The sequence below is a fragment of the Macaca fascicularis genome, chromosome 5 (genome assembly GCF_037993035.2).
Source record: "Macaca fascicularis isolate 582-1 chromosome 5, T2T-MFA8v1.1".
Lineage (NCBI taxonomy): Eukaryota > Metazoa > Chordata > Mammalia > Primates > Cercopithecidae > Macaca > Macaca fascicularis.
The window spans coordinates 39,827,501-39,852,551 of NC_088379.1; the positions used below are offsets into that span (position 1 = coordinate 39,827,501).

Below are 25,051 nucleotides of genomic sequence, written 5' to 3' on the forward strand. Positions count from 1 at the left end.
TGTATTTTATTCCCTCTAAAATTCAATATGTTTGCAATTTTTAAAAAACAAAACCAGTTAGTACATACTTACATGAAGACTGCAAAACACAGAGGGCTAGTCAAAGTTCTCTTAAGGTTTTGAAATAACATTCTGTGATTGATGTAATAGCACCCCTATTTCATTAAAAGTAGGTTAGGATATAGATTTTCTTTTGTAAAATTAAGGTAAATCTAATTTCAATTATTAGAATTTTGTTTTGTTTTATTTATTTATTTATTTATTTATTTATTTTGAGATGGAGCCTCAGTCTGTCGCCCAGGCTGGAGTGCAATGGCACGATCTTGGCTCACTACAACCTCTGCCTCCCAGGTTCAAGTGATTCTCCTGCCTCAGCCTCCCAAGCAGCTGGGACTACAGACACATGCCACCACGTCCAGCTAATTTTTGTATTTTTAGTAGAGACAGGGTTTCACCATGTTGGCCAGACTTGTCTTGAACTCCTGACCTCATGTCCGGCAGCCGCTTCGGCCTCCCAAAGTGCTGGGATTACAGGCGTGAGGCACTGTAATTAGAATTACAGCCTGTTATTAGAATTTAAAAAATTAAGTTATATGACTCCTTGGAATAAATTAGATAAACACAGGTCACAACTGCAGGTCTTAGAACCATTAGGTTAATCATATTATAGAGTATTCACTCACTCATTCATTCGCTCATTCATTCAATAAATGTGTGCTTAATGCCTCTCTTTTGCAAGATCCATAATAATATAATTATAACCCTCTATAAACTTTAGCATAAAGATAACATAAATCCCTAAAACACCTTTGTATTTAAAATTCTAACATATCCCGTTGTGACATTAAAAAATAGGCTGGGCGCGGTGGCTCACACCTGTAATCCCAGCACTGTGGGAAGCCGAGGTGGGTGGATCACCTGAGGCCAGGAGTTCGAGACCAGCCTCGCCAACAGAGTGAAACCCCATTCTACTAAAAATACAAAATTAGCCGGGCATGATGATGTGTGCCTGTAATCCCAGCTACTTAGGAGGCTGAGGCAGGAGAATCACTTGAACCCTGGAGGTGGAGGTTGCAGTGAGCTGAGATCGCGCCATTGCACTCCAGCCTGGGCAACAAGGGTTAGACTTCGTCTCAAAAAGGGCTGGACTCAGTGGCTCATGCCTGTAATCCCAGCACTTCCGGAGGCTGAGGTGGGCAAAATGCTTGAATCCAGGAGTTTGAGAAAAGCCTGGGCAACAAGGTGAAACCCCGTCTCTACAAAAAGTACAAACATTAGCTGGGCATGGTGGTGTGTGCCCATAGTCCCAGCTATTCAGGAGGCTGAGGCAGGAGGATCACCTGAGCCCAGCAGGTCAACGCTGCAGTGAGCCATGATTGTGCCTGGGTGATACAGCAAGACCCTATCTCCAAATGAAAGTTTCATCTACTTGACCCTAAACAACTTGCCTTAATTTTGTATTTAATGAATTGGTCATAGGTACAGCCTTGTGGGAATAACAACATAGCACATAAACTTCTGAATTTTACCAAATGAATGACAAGGTAGTTTATCAAATAAATGAATTAGAAGTCATTTATCAAAATGATTTAGCACGTGTTCTTATGCTTTCTCAATACATTTAAAACCTGATTGACTTACCAGATGTTCCTTTAACCCAATTTTTTCAGTAACATTTAAAACCTGATTGACTTACCAGATGTTCCTTTAACCACAATTTTTTCAGTAACAAATCTATCACAGAAAACACTGACCGTGGTCGTGACATTCTTTGGTTTTCTATCACGTCTCTTACTCAGGTTTCACTTGTTTCTGAATTTCAAGTTCTAAGTTTTGAAAAAATATCTGCAAGTCAATATTTAAACTGGCCACTGGCAATGCTTATGTTCTTCATTAAGTTCCTCAATGTTAAAAAAATAACAGCAATATAAAACAAGTGATCCCAGGTGACTGAAGTTTTAACTCAGAGTCCAAATGCTGCATGAAGATCAGCTGATGGCTTCATTTATCATCTTATGTAGAAATATGAAGACAAAGGTTGTAATAAAATTTGGATGATTAAAAAAAAAAAAGTTGGATGACAAAGAAGATGTGGAAAGCAGAAAGAGGATGGGTATGCAACACCCATTTAGGTTCAGCTGCTCATAGTTATAACCTCAGAGGGTGGAGAGATACACGGCCCATACTTCACATAGTCAGATGCTGAAAACAAGTATCTAGGCCAGTGCCGTCCAACAGAGCTTTCTGTAATGATGGAAACACTCTGCATCTGCACCGTCTAATACAATAGCCACTGATACGCACATGCCCCGAAGCCTTGGCATTGCACGCAGCTATGGGCTACCATATTGGACAACACAGGTCTGCGTTCATAGCGCAGCTCCTGGACAGAAGAACAAGATTTGGGGCAGAGTTAGATCAGTAAGTATTAGAAATGCTGCACCCACCCTGTGGATGAGCTAATCTAACTAGTGCCTTTTCCATTGCAATGGTGAGCAGAAGCTTCCAGTATGCTTTAATACACTATTAGAAATGTGTGATCAACTTTTCTCAAGAGTCAACAGATGCTCAGATGAGAGTGAAATAAAGCTCAGAAACTCAAGTGACCTATTTTCAGTCTTTTAGTTCTTGTCCAGAGGCAGAATTCCCTTCCTGACGCTGACACTAATTACCCATTCACCACCACCACAAGCCCCACAGTGAGGCCCTTGAATACACATATCTTCTTCCACCCATCTCCCGCTTGGCCTGCCTGAAGGCTTCCATCCATGGAGACCTGAACACTAACATGGTCTAGAACCTCCATACGGGCCAGTCAGCTCAACAGAACGAATTTACAGAGGCCAAGCTTGAGCATTTTGTAACTGTTTCTGACATAGGTCTAAAGCAGGTTGGACTGCCTGGCTTCTTGGATGACAAGGGTGGGTAAGTCACATTGGACAAATCAACTGTTATATTGTTTTCATGTTGACACATTTCCCACAGCAAATTTGTTTGATGTGTCCTTATTATTCTGTTCAAAAAATGGAGTCCAGAACGTCAGTTGGTGAATACAGCCTGGTCTGAATTGAAGGGAAGTCAAGCATGAAGGAGGAAGTGGACTGAACTCCCTGAATGCTGTTGAGAAATGTTTTCCCAGCTAAGACAGAGCTTTTCCCATCTCTCTGGTAGGGAGGGGTGAGAGGAGGTGAGGAAGAGAGGCCAATAAGTGTGCTTGTGAATCAGTAAGACTTCAATGACACAGAACTTGAGAACAGTTGAATTTGCTGGGCACAGTGGCTCAGGCCTATAATCCCAGCATTTTGGGAGGCTGAGGCAGGAAGATTGCTTGAGCCCAGGAGTTCAAGACCAGACTGGGCAACATGGGGAAACCCCATCTTTACAAAAACATTTAAAAGTCAGCCAGAGTCAGCCGGGCATGGTGACGTGCACCTGTAGCTCCAGCTATTCAGGAGGTTGAGGCAGGAAGATCACTTGAGCCCAGGAGGTTGAGGCTGCAGTGAGGAGTAATCGCACTGCTGTACTCCAGCCTGGGTTGAGAGAGCAAAACCCTGACTGAAGAAAAGAGGGCTGGGCGTGGTGGCTCATGCCTACAATCCCAGCACTTTGGGAGGCCAAGGCAAGATGATTCTTTGAGGCTAGGAGTTCAAGACCATCCTTGTCAACATAGTATAACATTGTACAACCCTGTCTGTACAAAGAAAAAAAAAAAGAATGGAAAAAGAAAATAGTTGAATTTGTTAAGCCTGGACAGACAGAGGACGGTGCTACAGCACAGACTCAGAACCAGTGACTAAAGTCTGACATTTCTATCTTCCCTCCACCTTCACTTCCTATCATTGAAACAAGCACTACAAAGACATGAAATCAGAACCTAAAACTGAGAAGAAAGAAAAACTGTCACAGGAGTATGATGAGTCTGCATTAGGCAAAGGACTCTCCTGACAGGTGGCCTCAAGGTGGAAGGAGGCTGGGTAGATGCTTTTGGAGGTGCTGATGGCCACTAGTAGGTGGTGGGCATTGGGAAGAGAAGGTGTACTTCACACCATGGATGAGGGGATTATTCATGAAAGGTGATTTGCAGGTTTGCCTCTAAGGGAGGGCAAGAGAGAAAGAGGAAGAGTGGGTACCAGCAATGCCAGTCCTGGACATTCTGAAAAGATTCAGAGGATTCAAGTTTGAGAAGTGCTACTAGCAGTGTCCATTGGAAGGTCAAAAAGGTGAAGGTGAAGGGCAGCAGAGAGAGTGACTGTGGTTACCCCTCGCTGCTGCCCCTCACCTTGGACAGTGTTTACTGTCATCGTCTTATAGATTTGCCAGCAGAAGGCTTTTAATTATTTCAGTTATTTTTAGAAATAATATGTATTATATGCTGCTTCTCATTATATAAGAAACTCATGGAAAGCATGGAAGAGCCTCAAGAGGGGGGAGAGAAAGAATATAGTAAATATATTATACACAGACATATACACACACACACACACACACACACACACACACACACACACACAGAGGTATGGCCAGAGATTTCATATTAAAGACCATAGAGAAGCAAAAGAGGACATGAAAATAAGCATAATTAAAAATGAAATTAGGCTGAGCATGGTGGCTCACACCTGTAATTCCAGCACTTTGGGAGGCTGAGGTGGGAGGATTGCTTGAATTCAGGAGTTCAAGGCCAGCCTGGGCAACATGGTGAGACCCCCACCTTGGGAAAAAAAAAAAAAAGTGAAAAAAAATTTTTTTTAACGAAATGGTATACCCTCTCGTTATGTGTGGGAATTAGAGTGCTCAGATTCTTCAGAGATGGTTTGCTATTTTGCATTCTGTCTTTGGAACAGAATTCCATTAGTGGGGATATTGCAAATGCTTAAATGAGTTAAGCATTTTTAAGGTTCTTGACACACATTGACATGCTGTTTTCTGAATAAGGCATACTTATTTGTGTGGCCATCAGGCATGTATGAGTAAGCTGGGGTCTTTCATGGAAGGGAAATGGTACCTCTCTGTAGTTTCCTTTTTTTTTTTTTTTTTTGAGATGGAGTCTTGCTGTGTCACCCAGTCTACAGTGCAGTGGTGTGATCTCAGCTCACTGAAACCTCCACCTCCCAGTTTCAAGCAATTCTCCTGCCTCAGCCTCCCCAGTAGCTGGGATTACAGGCGCCCACCACCACATCTGACTAATCTTTTTGTATTTTTAGTACAGACAGGGTTTCACCATGCTGGCCAGGCTGGTCTCAAACTCCTGACCTCAAGTGATCCACCCGCCTCGGCTTCCTGAAGTGCTAGGATTACAGGCTTGAGCCACCACACCTGACCCTCACTGTTGTTTTAATTTGCAGGTTATTTGTGAGGTTGTAAACCAGTATTTTTCTTTTGTGAATTAGACTGTTTATTTCTACTCCCCTCCCCACCTCAGCTTCTATGATAAGACCTTGTTAATAGAAATTAAATTTAAAAAATATTGGATTACTTATTTGTGTTGAAAGTCCCACCCACCAAAAATTATCACCATTTAATTTGTCCACATTCTATTCACATTCCTTATTTTGGTCATGGTTTTTGTATGGCCTAGATATAAGTCATTTGTGAGATATCTGCCAATGGCAGATTCTTTACCAAGAAGTACTCGCGGAGGACCAAGGACTGCCAACCTCTGAAGACAAAAAATTGTTGTTTGTATTTTGTTTCTCAGAATAAGTACAAGATTCCTTAATTTTCCTTTATGCAAAGATAAAGATTTTTATCTTTAAAAGTTGCTGGGCTATCAGTTAGGCATGGTGCTGCATTGCCTGTAGTCCCAGCTGCTCAGGAGGCTAAGGTAAGAGAATTGCTTGAGGCCAGGAATTTGAGGCCACAGTGGCTGTAATTGCACCACTGCACTCCAGACTGGGTGACAAAGCAAGATCTTGTGTCTAGAAAGAAAAAAAAAAAGAAAGAAAGGCCGGGCACGGTGGCTCACGTCTATAATCCCAGCACTTTGGGAGTCTGAGACGGGCGGGTGATCACTTGAGGCCAGGAGTTCAAGACCAGCCTGGCCAACATGGTAAAACCCTGTCTCTACTGAAAACACACAAATTAGCCAGGCATGGTGATATGTGCCCATGTTCCCAGCTACTCAGGAGGCTGAGGCAGGGGAATCGCTTGAACCTGGGAGGCAGAAATTGCAGTGAGCCGAGATCGTGCCATTGCACTCCAGCCTGGGCAACAGAGTAAGACTTCATCTAAAAAAAAAAAAAAAAAAAAGTGTAACAAAAAAAGATGCTGGACTAAAATTTATAAGCCAGCATTCCCTGGTATTTAATTTTTCTATATCCAAATCAACGTTATTTCCTAGAATTTAAAAAAATATATATTTTTGGCTGGACGTGGTGGCTCACGCCTGTAATCCCAGCACTTTGGGAGGCCGAGGTGGGTGGATCACGGAGGTCAGGAGTTCGAGACTAGCCTGGCCAACATAGTGAAACCCTGTCTCTACTAAAAATGCAAAAAAAAAAAAATTAGCTGGTTATTGTGGTGTGCACCTGTAGTCCCCAGCTACTCAGGAGGCTGAGACAGGAGAATCACTTGAACCCAGGAAGCGGACGTTGCAGTGAGCGAGACCACACTACCAGAGCCTGGGCGACAGAGCAAGACTCTGTCTCAAAAAAACAAACAGCTTACTTGTCATTTTATGTAGCAAAAAAAGCCCTTATCATATGACAAGTCAATCTTCATTGGGAGTTGGGTGGGCAGTGAGCTGTAATCTTCATTATACAATCTTTCTCTGACCTATCTATTATCAAACAACAGCAGTGATGGTACAGACAAATTGCTCTAATACTCTTATTAAAAAATGAAAGAGTAGGTATTTCTTATGGCTTTACAGTAAGAAGCCATTTTATTGGAAGAGCAGAATAAAAGTCTTTGTTTTGTTTCTACTCCAAGTCCAGGTTTGCAGTTGTGATTGACAGCATTGGCGCTTACTTAAACAATGGCTAATTTAAATATTTCGCAATCCTCAAGGGAAAAGAATGCCACCTGGGACAATGTTCAATGTCTTGAATTCACTATTAAGTAAGAGTCCGGTTCCGTTTATGTATGCAAACTTCCCTCCATGGAATCCTGTTCAAAGGGAAGGCAAACTGAGATCTACTGGACACCCGTGATGTGCCAGATACTTTCATACACTGCATATTATCTCAATTAACCCCAACAATAACCACCCACGGTTGGAATCTTTGTGGAAAAGGTAAAAGTTCTATACTGAGAAAGCCACTGCACTGGGAAGGGCAGAGGGCTCCATTGCTGACTGGCTCTTTCATTCTGTTACACAGGACAAGACGAGCATGAGGTCAACCTTATGGCAACGGCTTTTGTACTCAGCTGGCTTCCAAGTTACCTTCTGGCTGACTCAGTGTCTCTGAGACCATCCTGAGTGCCAGGGACATTTGTACCTATCTTGGGTGCTAGAAACCAGTTGATTCTGCTTCTTATGCTACCTAAATACTTTGCTCTTTGTTGGAGGAAGAGAATGATTCAGATGGAGCCAAACAAGCAGTGCCTTGAATGCCTCTCTCCAATTTTCCTTCAAAAAAGTCTCAGCCAGGCGTGGTGGCTCATGCCTATAATGCCAGCACTTTGGGAGACTGCGGCAGGCGAATCACTTGAAGTCAAAAGTTCGAGACCAGCCTGGCCGACATGGCGAAACCCCATCTCTACCAAAAACACAGATTCTGCTCTATTGCCCAGCCTGGAGTGCAGTGGTGCGATCTTGGCTCACTGCAATCTACGCCTCCCGGGTTCAAGTAATTCTCCTGCCTCAGCCTCCTGAGTAGCTGGGATCAAAGGCATGTGCCACCACATCCAGCAAATTTTTGTATTTTTAGGAGAGACACGGTTTTACCAGGTTGGTCAGGCTGGTCTCGAACTCCTAACCTCAGGTGATCCGTCAGCCTTGGCCTCCCAAAGTGTTAGGATTACAGGCATAAGCCACCACACCTGGCCTTAAGCACTGCCATAAACTCCACTTTAAAACACATGATAACTGACTCCCAGGAAACTTCTCAGTAATTCTGACTTGAAATTCACCTAACTTTCCTATGATGATTAAATATTTCCTTATGTATACACACTAAAACCTGATCTTAAAAAAAAAAGAAATTCAAAAATTGCTAAATAAAAGTTTTTGAATATATTAATACCATGTGTGTCTGAAAATAACAATTACTCATAAGCAAAAATTTAAAATTCCAGAGCTAGGGCTGGGTGCAGTGGCTCACACCTGTAATCTCAACACTTTGGGAGGCTGAGGCAGGTGAATCATGAAGTCAGGAGTTCAAGACCAGCCTGGCCAAGACGGTGAAACCCCGTCTCTACTAAAAATAAAAAAATTAGCTGAGCATGGTGGTGTGCACCTGTAATCCCAGCTACTCAGGAGGCTGAGGCAAGGAACTGCTTGAACCTGGGAGGCAGAGGTTGCAGTGAGCCAAGATTGAGCCACTGCACTCCAGCCTGGGTGACAGAGTGAGACTCCATCTCAAAAAAAAAAAAAAAAAAAAGTCCAGAGCAAGTCTTATTTTTAAAACAAAACAAATTTGAAGGGAAAAAGAGACAAAATGACCTAAGAAAAAAAAGTCAGGTGGCTGACCAGCTCTCCAACAGAAGATAGAAAAGTCTGCAAATTAGCCAGGCATGGTGGCGTATGTCTGTAATCACAGCTGCTTGGGAGGCTGAGGCAGGAGAATAGCTTGAACCCAGGAGGCGGAGGTTGCAGTGAGCCGAGATCGCCCCATTGCACCCTGGGCAACAAAAGCGAAATCCCATCTCAAAAAGAAAAGAAACGTCTGCAGTATGTAAAAGCTGAGCCTCAGGAATCGGAGGTGGCGGAGCCTCCACAGTGTTCTGGCATTGTCTTTGCCAGGACGGGACTGCCCTCTGGTGTAACTAACAATTTTCATGTTTTGTTCAGCCTCATTGTAAAGTCATAAAACTTTTCTCATGCTTAGTTTCCTCATGTACAAAACAGCAGCAGTCACCTTCTAGGGTAATTATTGCAGCTAAACAAACAGCCAGCGTAGAGCACTTAGCAAATACACTCCCAGAAACAGACTTCTTTCCTTCCACCCTTTCAGGTCATAATATTTCCATCCCACCTTAAGAGATCACTTCGCTTCAAAGAGCTGGCACAGATAGGGAATGATTTTCAGCTCATATAGTCATGTTTTTAATTCCTGAAAATTCTCTGCACTGTGGTCTGTTCTTACAAAGGAATACTACGCAGCAACCACAGGATAAATTATAACCACATGAAACTATGGATGAGCATCACTGATAAAGGGTGAGTGAGAGGCCAGATACAAAAGAGTACATACTGTCTGATTCCATCTTAATGAAGTAAGAATAGCCAAAGGTGATACAAGTCAGAATGGTGGTTACCTTGGGATGAGGGGATAATGGGAGGAGAGGTACGAGGATACTGAGATGATGAAAATATTCTGTGCCTTAATCTGAGTGGTGGTTCCACAGGTACATATATATGTAAAAATTCATCAAGCTGTATACTTAACAGTTGTGCAGTTTACTGCCTTTATGTTATATACTTCAATGAATATTTAAAATAACATGTTTTCCGCCAGGCGTAGTGGCCCACGCCTATAATCCCAGCACTTTGGTAGGCCAAGGTGGGTGGATCACCTGAGGTCAGGAGTTTGAGACCAGCCTGGCCAACATGGTGAAACCCCGTCTCTACTAAAAATGCAAAAATTAGCCAGGCGTGGTGGCGCGTGCCTGTCGTCCCAGCTACTTGGAAGGCTGAGGCAGAAGAATTCCTTGAACCTGGGAAGCTGAGGTTGTAGTGAGCCGAGATTGCGCCACTGCACTCCAGCCTGGGCAACAGAGTGAGCCTCCATCTCAAAATAAATAAATAAATAATATTTTTCCAAAGTGATTATTTGATTTAATATTTTCTCTGAATGATAAATTAATTGGTGCTTCATAATTGTAGACTTCACTTGTGTAGGATATTTTCTAAATATTATTTTCCAAATAACTACATTTAAGCAAACACACTATTACTTTCTTGGGTAAAAATATTTCTAAAATGATTTGTACTCCTCACTATCATTTCAAACAGAGGCTACAGAGCACATTCTTCTTGGTGAACCAAGGTTATCCACAGAAATTTACATGGTCGGTAACTTGCAGTGGCTCACACCTATAATCCCGACAGTTTGGGCGGCCTAGGTGGGAGAATTACTTGAGCCCAGGAATTTGAGACCAGTCTGGGCAACATAGTGAGACCCTGTCTCTATAACATTTTTAAAAAGTAAAGAAACTGGCCAGGTGCAGTGGCTCACGCTTGTAATCCCAGCGCTTTGGGAGGCTGGATCACTTGAGGTCAGGAGTTCAAGACCAGGTTGACCAACATGGTAAAACCCTGTCTCTACTAAAATACCAAATCAGCCAGGCACGATGGCACACAGGAGGCTACTTGGGAGGCTGAGGAAGGAGAATTGCTTGAACCTGGGAGGGAGAGGCTGCAATTAGCCAAGATTGCACCATTGAACTCCAGCCTGGGCAACAAGAGTAAAACTCCATCTCAAAAAAAAAAAAAGTAAAGAAACGTACATGGTAGAGCTGAGATGGGGCAATAGGTTTGGGGTCCATTGCTTCTGGATTGGATGGCAGCAGTTTTACTCCTTTGTTATATGCCCTATTTCTCACCGTTGTGTGCCTGCCTCTAATCATCCCTTCCTTCCCATTTGTTTCCTTTCATTAATTTATTCATATATCTGGTACATAATTTTGAACACATGGTATATGCTAAGCACTGGGGATACAGTAGCAAGTTAGACACTCACAATCCATGACCTAAGGGAACTTAATATTTTAGCAAAAGAGGCAAGCATAAACAAATACAATGTGTGTTTTAAGGGCAAAATTAGAGGACCTCCTTTAGGGGACCTGGGAAGGTCACCTTGAAGAGGTGACATTCAAGAACTGAGAGGTGAGATCCTATCCCAGAGTGAGCCATTAGTAAGTACTGACTGAATGAATGAGTCCACGTGTGCATGCTTGCTTAACGGTCATTAGCCAAGTAGAAAGAAGAAAAGAAAGAGTCGTGATATATTATGCACTGAGAAACCAGAAATGTTATTGAAAGATGTCTAAACTAACAGTCAATAGGGGGACGGGCGTGATAGCTCATGCCTGTAATTGCAACACTTTGGGAGGCTGAGACAGGTGGATCATCTGAGGTCAGGGGTTTGAAATCAGACTGGCCAACATGGTGAAATCCTGTCTCTACTAAAACAAAGAGTCAACAGGCACTGAGTGAGGTCCTGATAGAACTGATGGCATTAATTTTGGCTGCTGTGGGGACTGTGTTATTGCCTTACTTAAGATCTTGAGCTGCTAGACAACTGAAGGATTTTTCATTATCACTGGGCTAATCTATACACATTCAGTTTTTATTTCATCCCGCAAAAAGCAAAACCAGCCATGTATGGCCCAAGTCTCTATGAAGGTTCCTCCAGGTTGCCCACGTAGTTCTGACTCCGAGCTCCTATGCATGTGACTTTTCTGGCACAGCCACCAGAATCACCTTGAAAGGTTGTCACCTACCCATTTCTTAACAAAGCCATACAGCTCTGTTCAGAAAAGACAGCAGGCCTGCCTCTTAGGCATTATGGCATGTTGCGAAATGCGTTTTCATTTGGGACCTATTATTGTCCCCAGAAATTTCAGCCTCATGACATTTTACAAATCAAGAAGAACTTGTAGTCTAAAGGACAGAAGCAGCAGATAACAAACAAGAACTCTTGTAAAGACGTTACTCAATTACATGCCTAATACAGCCAACCTGACATAGAAGCATTATTATCATATCACATTTAATAGCAGCAGAGTTTAAAATGCCAGAAACGTGGGCCAAGTTATTCAGGACTGAATGTGATGCATGACTAGATCTGTCAATAAACTATCATGAAACCATAAGAACCCCTAACAGAAGGAGCCAGCGTAGCCTTTGTTGATCTTAGTTTCTTACAATTCCTCATGGAAATACTAAATCGGGCCAGGCGCAGTGGCTCATGCCTGTAATCTCAGTACTTTAGGAAGCCAAGGTGGGCAGATCACTTGAGGTCAGGAGTTTGAGACCAGCCTAGCCAAATGGTGAAACCTCATCTCTACTAACAATACAAACTTAGCCAGGTGTGGTGGCAGGTGCCTATAGCTCCAGTTACTCGGGAGGTTGAGGCAGAAGAATCACCTGAACCTGGGAGGCAGAGGCTGCAGTAAGCCGAGATCGAGCCACTGCACTCCAGCCTGGGTGACAGAGTAAGTCTCAAAAAAAAGAAAGAAAAGAAAAAAGAAAAACTAAACTAAAAGATTGTACCAAATATGGATTTTCCTAATGAAATAAAGGGAAACAAGGAATGACAAGTGTCTAGAAATGGTTGGTTTTAGATTTTTTTCCCCAGAGTCTTTCTTTCCTTTGATAAAATTTCAGACTCAACATAGGCTCAATCTTGAAAGTGTGGTATTGCCAGGCGTGGTGGCTCCCGCCTATAATCCCAACACTTTGGGAGGCCAAGACAGGTGGATCACCTGAGGTCAGGAGTTCAAGACCAGTCTGGCCAACATGGTGAAACCCCTTCTCTACTAAAAATACAAAAAAGTAGCCGGGCATGGTGGTGGGCGCCTGTAATCCCAGCCACTTGGGAGGCTGAAGCAGGAGAATCTCTTGAACCTGGGAGGTGGAGGTTGCAGTGAGCCGAGATTGCGCCACTGCACTCCAGCCTGGGGGACAGAACAAAACTCCATCTCAAAAAAAAAAAAAAAGGGCCAGGTGGGGTGGCTCACACCTGTAATCCCAGCACTTTGGGAGACTGAGGTGGGTGGATCACGTGAGCTCAGGAGTTCAAGACCACCTTGGCCAAAATGGGGAAACCCTGTCTCTACAAAAATACAAAAATTAGCTGGAGATGATGGTGGGTGCCAGTAATCCCAGCTACTCGGGAGGCTGAGGCGGGAGAATCACTTGAACCCTGGAGGCAGAGATTGCAGTGAGCCAAGATCGCATCACTGCACTCCAGCCTGGGCGACAGAGTCAGACTCCATCTCATAAAAAAGAAAAAGAAAAGAAAAGAAAGAAAAGAAAAGTAAAGAAAAGAACGAAAAGAAAAGAAAGTGTGGTATTCATGCATGTATTCTTTCACTGGTCAGGGTTTCTATTTTGGATTCACATGGTATGGCTCTCTTTCCGTACTTGATAGACTCAAGCAATCTGAGTGCACCTATGTAACAGGCAATTAGATACAGTAAGTATCGAAATCTTAAAAGAGACATAAGAAAACATTAATCCACTTGTCAAAAGTTACATAAACTTGCAGTGGTCAGAGTAGTGAAACGACTTTCTGCTAAACTCAATTTTCCGATATGCATATAAAAAGACATTAAACCTGCCATGCCTCCAGGGAACTCAAGGTCTTTAACCTCTACAGTTGTTAGATTTCTTCCTATTTGCCTGAATATATAAAGCCACAGGGAAGTTTGTCCTATGGAGGAAATATCTTCCAATTTTGAAACAATCATTTCTTCCAGCCGTTTTTAATGACTGGCTACTTCTCAGAAGAAAAACCCTTAGCTTCTTACTGCAAGCGTCATTGGGCAAAGATATACCCAAATCAGGTTCTTTCATAATTGGTGAGCTCTTCAACTTTGTACTGTCCTCGCACAGGCCAAAGATCCCACACCCTTGTTATATTGCCTATATTATACTGCGACACCTTTCCCCAAGAACTGGCAATTACACAAATCGGTTGGAACTATTTTTTTCCCTAGATTTTCCTATGGACTGTTTGAGTTTTAACTATTAATAACACAGTTACTGGTATCTGTGTGTGGCATATCATTATTACAATTGATCATACATACACATTTGATTAAGGCTGTAGCTTTATTATATTTTCTACTGACTCAAAAAAGCTAGATTATAAAGACTTAGTATTCCCAAGAAGTATTTATTCATTAGTTTCTCCTAAACCATGACCAGTACAGAAAAAGTCAGTCTCAAACTGGTCTGTTTTAAAAACACAGATTTGAGGATAAGAGGCCATTTTAAACTGACTTTTTTTTTTTTTTTTTTTTTTTTTTTTTTTTTTTTTGGAGACGGAGTTTTGCTCTTGTCACCCAGGCTGGAGTGCAGTGGCACGATCTTGGCTCACTGCAACCTCTGCCTCCCGGGTTCAAGTGATTCTCCTGCCTCAGCCTCCCGAGTAGCTGGGACTACAGGCGCACACTACCATGCCTGGCTAATTTTTGTATTTTTGGTAGAGACGGGTCTCGAACCCCTGACCTCAAGTGATCCACCCACCTCGGCCTCCCAAAGTGCTGAGGTTACAGGCATGAGCCACCGCACCTGGCCTAACCTGACCTTTAATTTGCTGTTACCTTGTCTAAATTTAACAGAATTGGGGGTGGGTGGGGGGAGAAAGTTTAAAAGTATTTTCATGAAACCAGAACCACCATTTAGCAAAACCTTTAAACGGAATGAATTTCTGAGCTCACAGAAGTGCAAATCGCAAGGTTACACATTGCCTCCTAGAAACAGCACCTGGTTCTGAACTCTTTGCTAAAGCAAATGCTTTGCTAAAGGATTCTGATTCAGCCCACTGTAAAATCTCAAGCACAGGTAGATTTTCCACTTACTCTCCATTACACACACGTCCCTCTAGCAAAACCAAAAACAGCATTTGATGAAAGCTAAAGATTACAATTATCCGGGGACTCCGAGCCACTGAAAAATAGAGTTTGCAAAGAAATCCCTTTGCCCCCATCTTCCCCTCACCATCCCTGCCCCTTCTGCAGAAGGGAACTGAAATCATATGCAATTTGAAATTTTTAATATGAATATACTAAAGTAGGAAGCACGTACCTGCTAAGCACCTGGCGCTTTCTTTCCCTGCTTGCTCTCTCCTCCCACACTCTGGCAATGGAATGCCCTTCAAAACCATGGCTCAGTGCTTTTGGTAAATGTTTTACGAGACACTAAACAGGCTTGTGTCCCACCCTCAGAGCAAACACCATTGAGGGAACACAATATAATGGTCGAAAAGATATCATGTAATGTACAATAATGAAAATGAACAAGCAGGCTCTATTTCCACACTTCCCCTTAAGGGGGAAAAAATGTCAAACTTTCAGGTGGTGGGGGCGGAGTTGCAGGAAGGGCTCATAGAAATAAACCTTGACACTGGAAGCGTTACAGCAATTTTTTTTAAGGTGGCATTATGATAAGCTCATTGTTCTAATCCCCAAACAAGTCTTGGCTTGCCGAGCTAAAAAACTGTCAAAGGCAAGAGTTAATAAAAGGTGGAGTTCACTGGCGAATACGTAGACGCAGTAGCATCTCCACATTGACCACATATTCCTATTTATCCGAGAAAATGCAACTCAAAAAAGTGCTCATAAACCATCCTCCACAATAACCAAAGATACTTCCCATTTTCCATATCCTTCAAGTTATTCACAGTTAAGACCCAACTCTGCTCCAAACCAGAAGTTTTGCATTCCATTCAAGTTAACAATTACAACTGGAGGATAACAGAAACTTGCTGGCACCAAACTATTAGAATGTCAGGTGCCTCCTGGTACCACCAGGGTTAATGAGATAAAGAGAGGGTGCCCAGGGATCATCTGTCTGCCTGGTTTTACAGAAACTACCTAGGGAGATTGCTACAGTCTTGGGCCCATGCGAGCAGCACGCACTCACCTGCTGTTGGAGGACTGAGTGGGACAGTCTAACACATGAGAAAGTAGAATTACTTAGCTACAGTCAAGCCCACTCGATAAAAGGAGACCAAGACCGTCTAGAGAAGCCAGAATTGGCTTTGGTTGCAGAATCACACCCACAGACAGGATAGGCAAATAAGATAACCCATTCTCTGTCCCCACCCACTCCTCCAATCCCCCAGAGAGTGCTCAGAATTTTGCATTTCCTACCTTTAAAATGTCTGCTGGGGTGGAAACAAAACAAAGCAAAACAAAATTGAACCTAGAATTGAGATATGTGTTTTCTACACTCCAGCTGTGTGACCTTGAGGGAGTAGCTTAACCTCCCTGAGCCTGTCTCCTCATCTATAAAGTACAAATGTCTAGAACCACAGAAGTTATTTCCAAGAACTGACAGCTCTCCAGCTCCAGGAGCCTAGAACATGGCACAGAGAAGTTCTTCACAGTTTTAAAATGTCAGAAGGGTTGTTGTCATTTTTTGGTCTCCTACCTTATATGGATGGGTTCCATCTTATTTTCAATGTCCTCATGTTGCAGAAGCTTCCGGTTAGTCCTGGGACTAAAGGGCAATTGACCTCGCTTCGCCTGGGTCTGACTGACTAATCTGTTAGGGTGGGTACCATAAATGACCGTTTTATCTGCCTGCCCGGGGCGGGGCGACAGGGCCTCCCCGCCCTCCAGCCTGCCTGTCAGCTCCTTTTGCTTTCACAACATTTCTCATCTTGCCCTCTACCACAGTGAACTGACCCGCCTCAGAACGCCTCATTTGGGCCTCCCTTTTTCTCTTTTTCTCTTTTTTCCCTCTCCTCCTCTCTTCTTTCTTGCTTTGCTTCCCTGAGAGGAACATAATGGGTGTTGGGGGAGGGCGATGATTCTCTTTTCCTTTTTTCTTTTTTGAGACGGATTCTCGCTCTGTCACCCAGACTGGAGTGCAGTGGCACTATCTCGGCTCACTGAAACCTCCGCCTCCCAAGTTCAAGTGATTCTCCTGCCTCAGCCTCCCAAGTAGCTGGGATTACAGGCACCTGACACCTTGCCTGGCTAATTTTTGTATTTTTAGTAGAGACAGGGTTTCACCATGTTGGCCAGGCTGGTCTCGAACTCCTGACTTCAGGTGATCCACCTGCCTTGGCCTCCCAAAGTGATGGGATTACAGGCATGAGCCACTGCGCCCGGCCCTCATCATTCTATTTCTGCTTCTACTATTTTATGTGACATGTCACATAACCCAGTGCATGGGTTAGACAGGTATTATTATTCTCGAGATTTCAGAGATACAGACAGATTCAACAACAGCCCAAGGTCACTGAGCCATTGCTGACAGGCCACGGGCTGAGGTGGCCTTTCCCGACAGCCCAGGATTTCCCTCAAGCCACTGACCTCCAAAAGCACCTCCTCTCAGAGCAGTAAGGCCCCACCTGGTCTAACCTGCTCTCCCCACCACCTGTGGCACAGTTTCCTCTACCATCCCTCTCATCTTCCTTCAGCCCTCGGCGCGGGTCAGTCCCTTATTCTAATTTTGGGGTTTATTTCACTTGACCTCTTGTCCTTTGAGTGCTCTTCTTTACACAAACCCAAGAGGAGTAAATCCCCTGCATGCTGGGGGGTAATTACTCCCATCACAGAAGTCTTTCCCATGAGCACTCCTCTTGGGTCACCTGTCTCATTTACTCTGCATTAGGGCACTTGTGTGTCCTCAGATGCCCCTCCCTCCCTCCCTTCCTCCTTCCTTCCTTCCTTCCTTCTTTTTTCTTTTTTTTCACAGAGTCTTGCCCTGTTGCCCAGGCTGGAGTACAGTAGCGCAATCTCAGCTCACTGCAACCTCCACCTCCCAGTTCTCCTGCCTCAACCTCCTGAGTAGCTGGGATTATAGGCATGCACCACCACACCTGGCTAATTTCTTTGTAGTTTTAGTAGAGATGGGGTTTCACCATGTTGGTCAGGCTGGTCTTGAACTCCTGATCTCAAATGATCCACCCGCTTCGGCCTCCCAAAGTGCTGGGATTACAGGCGTGAGCCACCATGCCCGACCCTCAACTGCTTTCTAGATCACCAGAGCACTCACCTCTGCACTCCCTGGCATGGAGTCCAATGCCTTACTGTTCAGAAATATACTTAGGCCGGGCGCGGTGGCTCAAGCCTGTAATCCCAGCACTTTGGGAGGCCGAGGCGGGTGGATCACGAGGTCAGGAGATCGAGACTATCCTGGCTAACATGGTGAAACCCCGTCTCTACTAAAAATACAAAAAACTAGCCGGGCGTGGTGGCGGGCGCCTGTAGTCTCAGCTACTTGGGAGGCTGAGGCGGGAGAATGGCGTGAACCCGGGAGGCGGAGCTTGCAGTGAGCCGAGATCATGCCACTGCACTCCAGCCTGGGAGACACAGCGAGACTCCGTCTCAAAAAAAATAAAAAATAAAAAATAAAAATAAAAATAAAAAAATAAAAAAAAAAAAAGAAATATACTTAAATTTTGATGAAAAAAGTTTGAAGACACAAAATCGAAATCCCAAACAGTGTTTCAAAGGCATATATTCTACGTACAGTCAGCCCTCAGTATGCTTGGGTTCCACATCCCTGAAGTCAACCAACCACAGAACAAATATTTTGAATATTTGAAGAATATTCAAAAATCTCGTGTACCCCATAAATATATATACTACTATGTGCCCACAAAAAATTAAAAATTTAAAAATGTAAAAAGGATGGCTGTGTCTGTACTAAACACATACAGACTTCTTTTTCTTGTCATTATTCCCTAAACAATACAGCATAACAACTACTTACATAGCGTTTCCATTGGATTAGGTATTCTAAGTCATCTAGAGATGACCCAAAGTATATGGGAAGACATGTGTAGGTCATATGCAAATACTGCACCATTTTATATAGGGGACTTGAGCATCCAAAATCTGGGGGCCTGCAATCAATCCCCCATGGATAAAGAAGGATCACTATATAAACAAATTTGGGGTTTTAAGGTAGTTGCTTTGCTTTTATTTTTAATTTTTATTTTTTGTATTTCAATGAGGATAAGAAAATGGGATTATGAAGTCCAGAGAGCAAATAAGCCAGCCATCAAATCACATCACAAAACAAGCATTGTTTCTTTTCTTTTTATTGAGACGAAGTCTCACTCTGTCACTCATGTTGGAGTGCAGTGGTGCCATCGCAGCTCACTGTAATCTCCACCTCCCGGGTTCCAGTGATTCTCCTGCCTCAGCCTCCTGAGTTGCTGGGACTCCTGGCGCACACCACCACACCCAGCTAATTTTGCTATTTTTTTAGAGACAGGGTTTCACCTTATTGGTCAGGCTGGTCTCAAACTCCTGAGCTCAAGTGATCCGCTTGCCTCGGCCTCCCAAAGTGCTGGGATTACAGGCGTGAGCCACCATGTCTGGCTGCAAACATTGCTTCTCAAGTGCCTACAATAATCAGTTATTTGATATATGACACCTCATTTAATGAAATAGACAGATGAGAGGACAGACTCAGAGAGGCTGCCCAAGGATACACAGCTAATAATAACAGATCTGAGAATCCAAGCAGGTCCCAGCTGGAGCCCTTGCTCTTTGCCTGAGTCACACTCTCATGCACGTGCACACTGTAGCCTACTCACCCTAAGATCCTGTCTACTGCCCAATCAGGGGTGTCCAATCTTTTGGCTTCCCTGGGTCACACTGGAAGAATTGTCTTCGGCCACACATAAAATACACTGATACTAATGACAGCTGATGAGCTTAAAAAAAAAAAGAATCCTAAAGGAAGCTTATGAATTTGTGTTGGGCCACATTCAAAGCCATCCTGGACATGCCACAGGTTGGACAAGCTTGGTCTAAATCAAGATCCAGCCCAGGAGTGGTGGCTCATACCTGTAGTCCCAGCACTCTGGGAGGCCCAGGCAGGAGGATCACTTGAGCCCAGAGTTTAGGACCAGCCTGGGCAACATAGTGAGACCCTCGTTTCTATAAAAAAATATATAAAATGATCCAGGCACAGTGGCATGTGCCTGTGGTCCAAGCTACTTGAGAGGCTGAGGTGGGAGGATTGCTTGGGTCAGGAGTTGTAGTTGAGGCTACAGTGAGCCAAGATCACACCACTGTAACAGAGTGCCCTGGGTAACAGAGTGACACCTTATCTTTTAAAAAAAATCACTTACATGTATTTTCTGCCAATCTCTGACCAGAACCAGTTCAACCCTGTTTTTCTCCTTCAATTCTTTTTTTTTTTTTTTTTTTTTTGAGATGGAGTTTCACTCTTGTTGCCCAGGCTGGAGTGCAATGGAACGATCTTGGCTCACTGCAATCTCCACCTCCCGGGTTCAAGCGATTCTCCTGTCTCAGCCTCCCGAGTAGCTGGGATTATAGGTGTGCGCCACCACGCCCAGCTAATTTTGTAGTTTTAGTAGAGACGGGGTTTCTGCATGTTGGTCAGGTTGGTCTCGAACTCCCAACCTCAGGTGATCTGCCCACTTTGGCCTCCCAAAGTGCTGGGATTATAGGCGTGACCCACCACACCTGGCATCCTTCAATCCTTTACCTTGGCCTCCTCACCCTCCTCTCCACTTCCCTCCACCCTACCCTCCCTTTTCTTTTTTTTTGGAGACAGAGTCTCGCTCTTGTTGCCCAGGCTGGAGTGCAGTGGATCGATCTCCACTCACTGCAACCTCCATCTCCCAGGTTCAAGCAAATCTCCTGCCTAAGCCTCCTAAGTAGCTGGGACTACAAGCGCATGCCACCATGCCCAGCTAATTTTTGTATTTGTAGTAGAGACGGGGTTTCACCATGTTGGCCAGGATGGTCTCGATCTCTTGACCTCGTGATCCACCCACCTTGGCCTCCCAGTGCTGGGATTACAGGCATAAACCACTGTGCCCAGCCCACCCTAACTTCTTATCCCTAATTAAGATAATCTCTACTGTTCACTTTGAAATCTACTGATGAACTCTATTTACTATTGAAGTCCTCCTTTGATCATAAAATCCAGCCAAAAAAATATGGATTCCCCTACTTTGGGTAAGCCTTTTATGTTCTTTTTTTTTTTTTTTCTGTGATCACAAATTTGTTATTTGACTTTAAACCTTGTAGGCTGTATTAGAATTCCCTGTGTTCTATACAGCACTTGGCATATAAAAGTCTCATGCTGCTCAGAGACTAAATTATGTGTCCCTGAGAAAGGACTGTGCCTTCTGTGCAACAGAAATGTTTTATAATAGCATTTCCCACCTCCAGCCATGCGATTCTAAGTGGAGTTTTTTCTCTATTGTTTGTGGTATGCCAGCATGCAGGTATACCCCTAGAATTTTCAACTGCAGAGCTGCAATAAGGCAGAATAATGCATCTCTGGTGAGTGCTGCTCTATTGCCCCAGGCCTATTCCAAAGCATCTTTCAGCTGTAGGGGCCCATTTCTAGCCTGAATATCTTTGAGGCTAGTATATATTTGGCCTGCAGAATAGTTTCAGCTTCTGAAAGGGGTTTTGAGCTCCCTTGGACACTAGGAAATAGTAGAGGAGAAAGAGGTAGAGATTTAATCTGGAGCCTCTAAATCTTCCAGAATCTTCCAAGGGTTTGGGAATGCCCATGAATCATATTCAAACCCCTTTAGAGGGCTTCAAAGAGTAGCATGAATGTGACCTCAGAAACTGCTCATCACCTAGCCAACCTCTGCAGATGCCTAAGAAAGTGCCCAGGGGCTCTGGGTGTTTTCCCAAACTGCCCAAGGAAGGAGGCGCCGCAATAGGAGAGGGGAGATCAGTCTATACTGTCTGGTACTGTCTGTCATGGGGATATCAGCCACTAGCCTAGCACTTCTCAAAGTGAGGTCCCTGGAACGCTGAGAGGCTCCAAGGTTCTTAATAATACTAACATATTTCCCTTTTTCACGGCATTGACACTGCACTAGTGAAAAAAAGGCAATGGTGGCTAAAACTTCTAGCAGTGTAAGAGGCAGTGCTGCCTAACTTTACTAGTAATTGTGGCACTTTTTTTTTTTTTTTTTTTTTTTTACCACCAGGCATTTGAAGTTGTTCTACCTTTAAAAAAAAAAAAAAAAAAAAAAAAAAAAAAAAAAAAAAAGCCAATTTTCCTTAAGAATGTATCTGATAAGACAATATTAATTTTATTTATTTTTATTTCGTTTAAAAATTTTTAAAATTTTTAAATTTATTTATTTATTTATTTTTTTAAAGACACAATTTCCTTCTTGTCGCCCAGGCTGGAGTGCAGTGGCACAATCTCGGCTCGCTGCAACCTCCACCTCCTGGGTTCAAGGATTCACCTCAGCCTCCCAAGTAGCTGGGGTTACAAGCACCTGCCACCACACCCAGCTAATTTTTGTATTTTTAGTAGAGATGGGGTTTCACCACGCTGGCCAGGCTGGTCTTGAACTCCTGACCTCAGGTGATCCACCCACCTCGGCCTCCCAAAGTGCTGGGATTACAGGCATGGGCCACCATGTCCAGCCTATTTATTTTATTAAGTCTCAATTCAAGTAGACGTTTTAAAAATATTCTGTGTGATGAAATGAAAAGTATGATAAAGCACTTATACTGTATACCAAATTACAATTGCTGTCTCAAGGAAAAATCACTTGTGAGAGTCACAGGCTAAACTACTTGATAAAACAAACTATGATTATTTAGACTTGAATATTTGGCAGACATTTTCTAGAAAATGAATGAAGTGACCCTGGCACTTCAAAGAACACAACAGACAGTATTGATTTCCAATGATCAAATTCAAGCTTTCAAGCAAAAGTTAAAATCTGGGGGAACCTGGCTGACTCTGGGCGCGCTGCCTATGAGTTAGCCCTGTTGCGCAAAGAGAAGAAAAATAATTTTTAAAAAGACAAAAAAAGTAAGAAAAATATTTGGGGGCAACCTGCATTTACCACCATGAGCTTGACTGCTTGTCAATTAAAGGCTTTTCTCATGAGATCAACTATGACATTAACAAATGTGGAGTTTTAAAAATACATACTGAAATGTTTCAATATCTAGAAGATCTTCACAACTCAGTGAACCAATATTTTCCAAATAACCAACCATGATGTTACAGAATCATGCATGGGTAAGCAGTCCATTCAAAGTTCAAGATGGGCCAACCAATTTTAACGTAACAGAGCATGAAAAGTTCCTTGTTACAGCTTCAGATTCTGCATGCAACTAACCTTTACGAAGCTACCTCTTGGCTGGGCGCAGTAGCTCACGCCTGTAATCCCAGCACTTTGGGAGGCCAAGGCTGGCAGATCACCTGAGGTCAGGAGTTCGAGGCCGGCCTGTCCAACATGGTGAAGCCCTGTTTCTACTAAAAAAACAAAAATTAGCCCGGCGTGGTGGTGGGCGCCTGTAATCCCAGCTACTCGGGAGGCTGAGGCAGAGCTGCTTGAACCCAGGAGGCGGAGGGTGCAGTGAGCCAAGATCACGCCATTGCCCTCCAGCCTGGGCACCAAGAGCAAAACTCCGTCTCAAAAAAAACAAAAACAAAACCAAAACCAAAAACAAAAAACCAGCTAGGGTGAGGTGGTGAAACCTTGTCTCTACAAAAAATACCCAAAATTAGCCACGCACAGTGGCACGCACCTGTGGTCCCAGCTACTTTGGAGGCTGAGGTGGGAGGATTACCTGAGCCTGGGAGGTTGAAGCAGTTGTGAGCGGTAATCACGCCACTGCACTCCAGCTCCAGCTTGGGTGACAGAGTGAGCTCTGGCTCAAAAAAAAAAAAAAAAAAAAGAAAAAGAAAAGGAAAGGAAAACAGGGTTGTCAGATTTAGCAAATAAAACTCCAGGGTGCCCAGTTAAATTCAAATTTCAGATAAGAAATGAATATTTTCATACATGTTCCATATAATGTTTGGGAAATAACTTGTACTAAAAAATTATTTACTGCTTATCTGAAGTTATGTATAATTGAGTGCCCTGTATTTTATCTGTCTGTGAAGATGGTCCAGTCCCCAAAATTTGAGAAACACTGCACTGGGCTATGTCCCTCCAACATGTGCTAAAACACTAATATGAACATTTATTAAGCACCTGCTGTGTACTAGACATGGTGCTAAATTCTCAACATATACAACCTCCTCCCAAATCTTATGTGCCAAGTACTCTCATGATCCCTATTTTCTCATACAAATGAGGAAACGGAAACCCAAAGAAGTCAAGTGAAGCTAATTATTGGTGGAAAGCAAGATTGGAACCCACCACTCAGACTCCAGAATCTCAGCTTGTACCTATTAGGCTTACACTGAGCTCTGAAAAAATGAGATTTCTAAAGATGGTTGGCTTTTCTGCATTTTTTCATCTCACATTTTAGTACATCCATTTCTGTTGCTCATCTTCTCTCTGTTTCACAGCTGTGTGTTCTGCTATCACAGCAACTGTGAAAACCAAGGCTGGAAGTGCCGTGTGTGTCAAGGAATTCTATCCAGAACTGGCATCAGCATTCGGACTCAGAACAGGCTTTTCTCATGGATGCTTTCCTGGGCATGACAACAGCATAGTTCCGGGCTGGGAATTCTAGAATGTAGCAGTGGTGCACAGACACTGCTCAGGTCACTGCGGCCTTGACCTCCTGGGCTCAAGCAATCCTCCTGCTTCAGCCTCCTGAGTAGCTAGGACTACAGGCGCACACCACCACGCTCGGCTAATGCTCATTACTATGAATGAAAAGCCACTGGGAGCCTGCTACTGCACTAGAATCTTCTTTGAGAATAAGTTGGGAATTTCTCCAAAGGAATCTGTCCCAATCAAAACAAATGCAAACATTGTTGTAAGCAAGCCAAGGTCCTGTTTTTCACATGATCCTGATCCAGGCCACTGGATATATTTAATCAGCTCAGGCTTGATAGTAAACAAAATAGGGAAAGTAAAAATTTTTTATGATCCAGTATGGGGGTAAGGCTATGAATTTCACTGTGTTACACAATCTGCAAATACAAAAATGAATCTGCTTGCACCCAACTAGGGGACCTCCCCTAGTTACCACTTGCTATAATGAAATGTAGAAAGTGATAAACATGGCCAGGCACGATGGCTCAGGTCTGTAATCCCAGCACTTTGGGAGGCCAAGATGGGCAGATTGCTTGAGGCCAGGAGTTTGAAACCAGCCTGGCCAACACAGCGAAACCCTGTCTCTACTAAAAATACAAAAATTAGTCAGCTACTTTATTTAGTATAAAATATGACTATTAGCACACCTGTAGTCCCAGCTACTTGGGAGGCTGAGGCATGAGAATCGCTTGAACCCAGGAGGCTGGGTTGCAGATCACAGAGTGAGACTGTCT

At 43.5% G+C, this 25,051-nt stretch overlaps 1 protein-coding gene across 23 annotated transcripts in view; it reads right to left on the minus strand.

Moving 5' to 3' along the window:
• RBM47 (RNA binding motif protein 47) overlaps positions 1-25,051 on the minus strand; it is a 207,514-nt gene that overhangs the window by 77,131 nt on the left and 105,332 nt on the right. For 3 of the 23 annotated variants that reach the window (XM_074039626.1, XM_074039620.1, XM_015450274.4), the window contains exon 1: positions 16,265-16,383. The exons of 17 other annotated variants lie outside the window; for them this stretch is intronic. The gene's annotated coding sequence lies outside the window, so the exon portion shown is untranslated. Of the gene's footprint in view, positions 1-14,917; positions 14,982-16,264; positions 16,384-25,051 lie in introns of those variants that run through there. 3 more of the 23 variants (XM_074039624.1, XM_074039617.1, XM_015450275.4) reach the window with 1 other exon arrangement.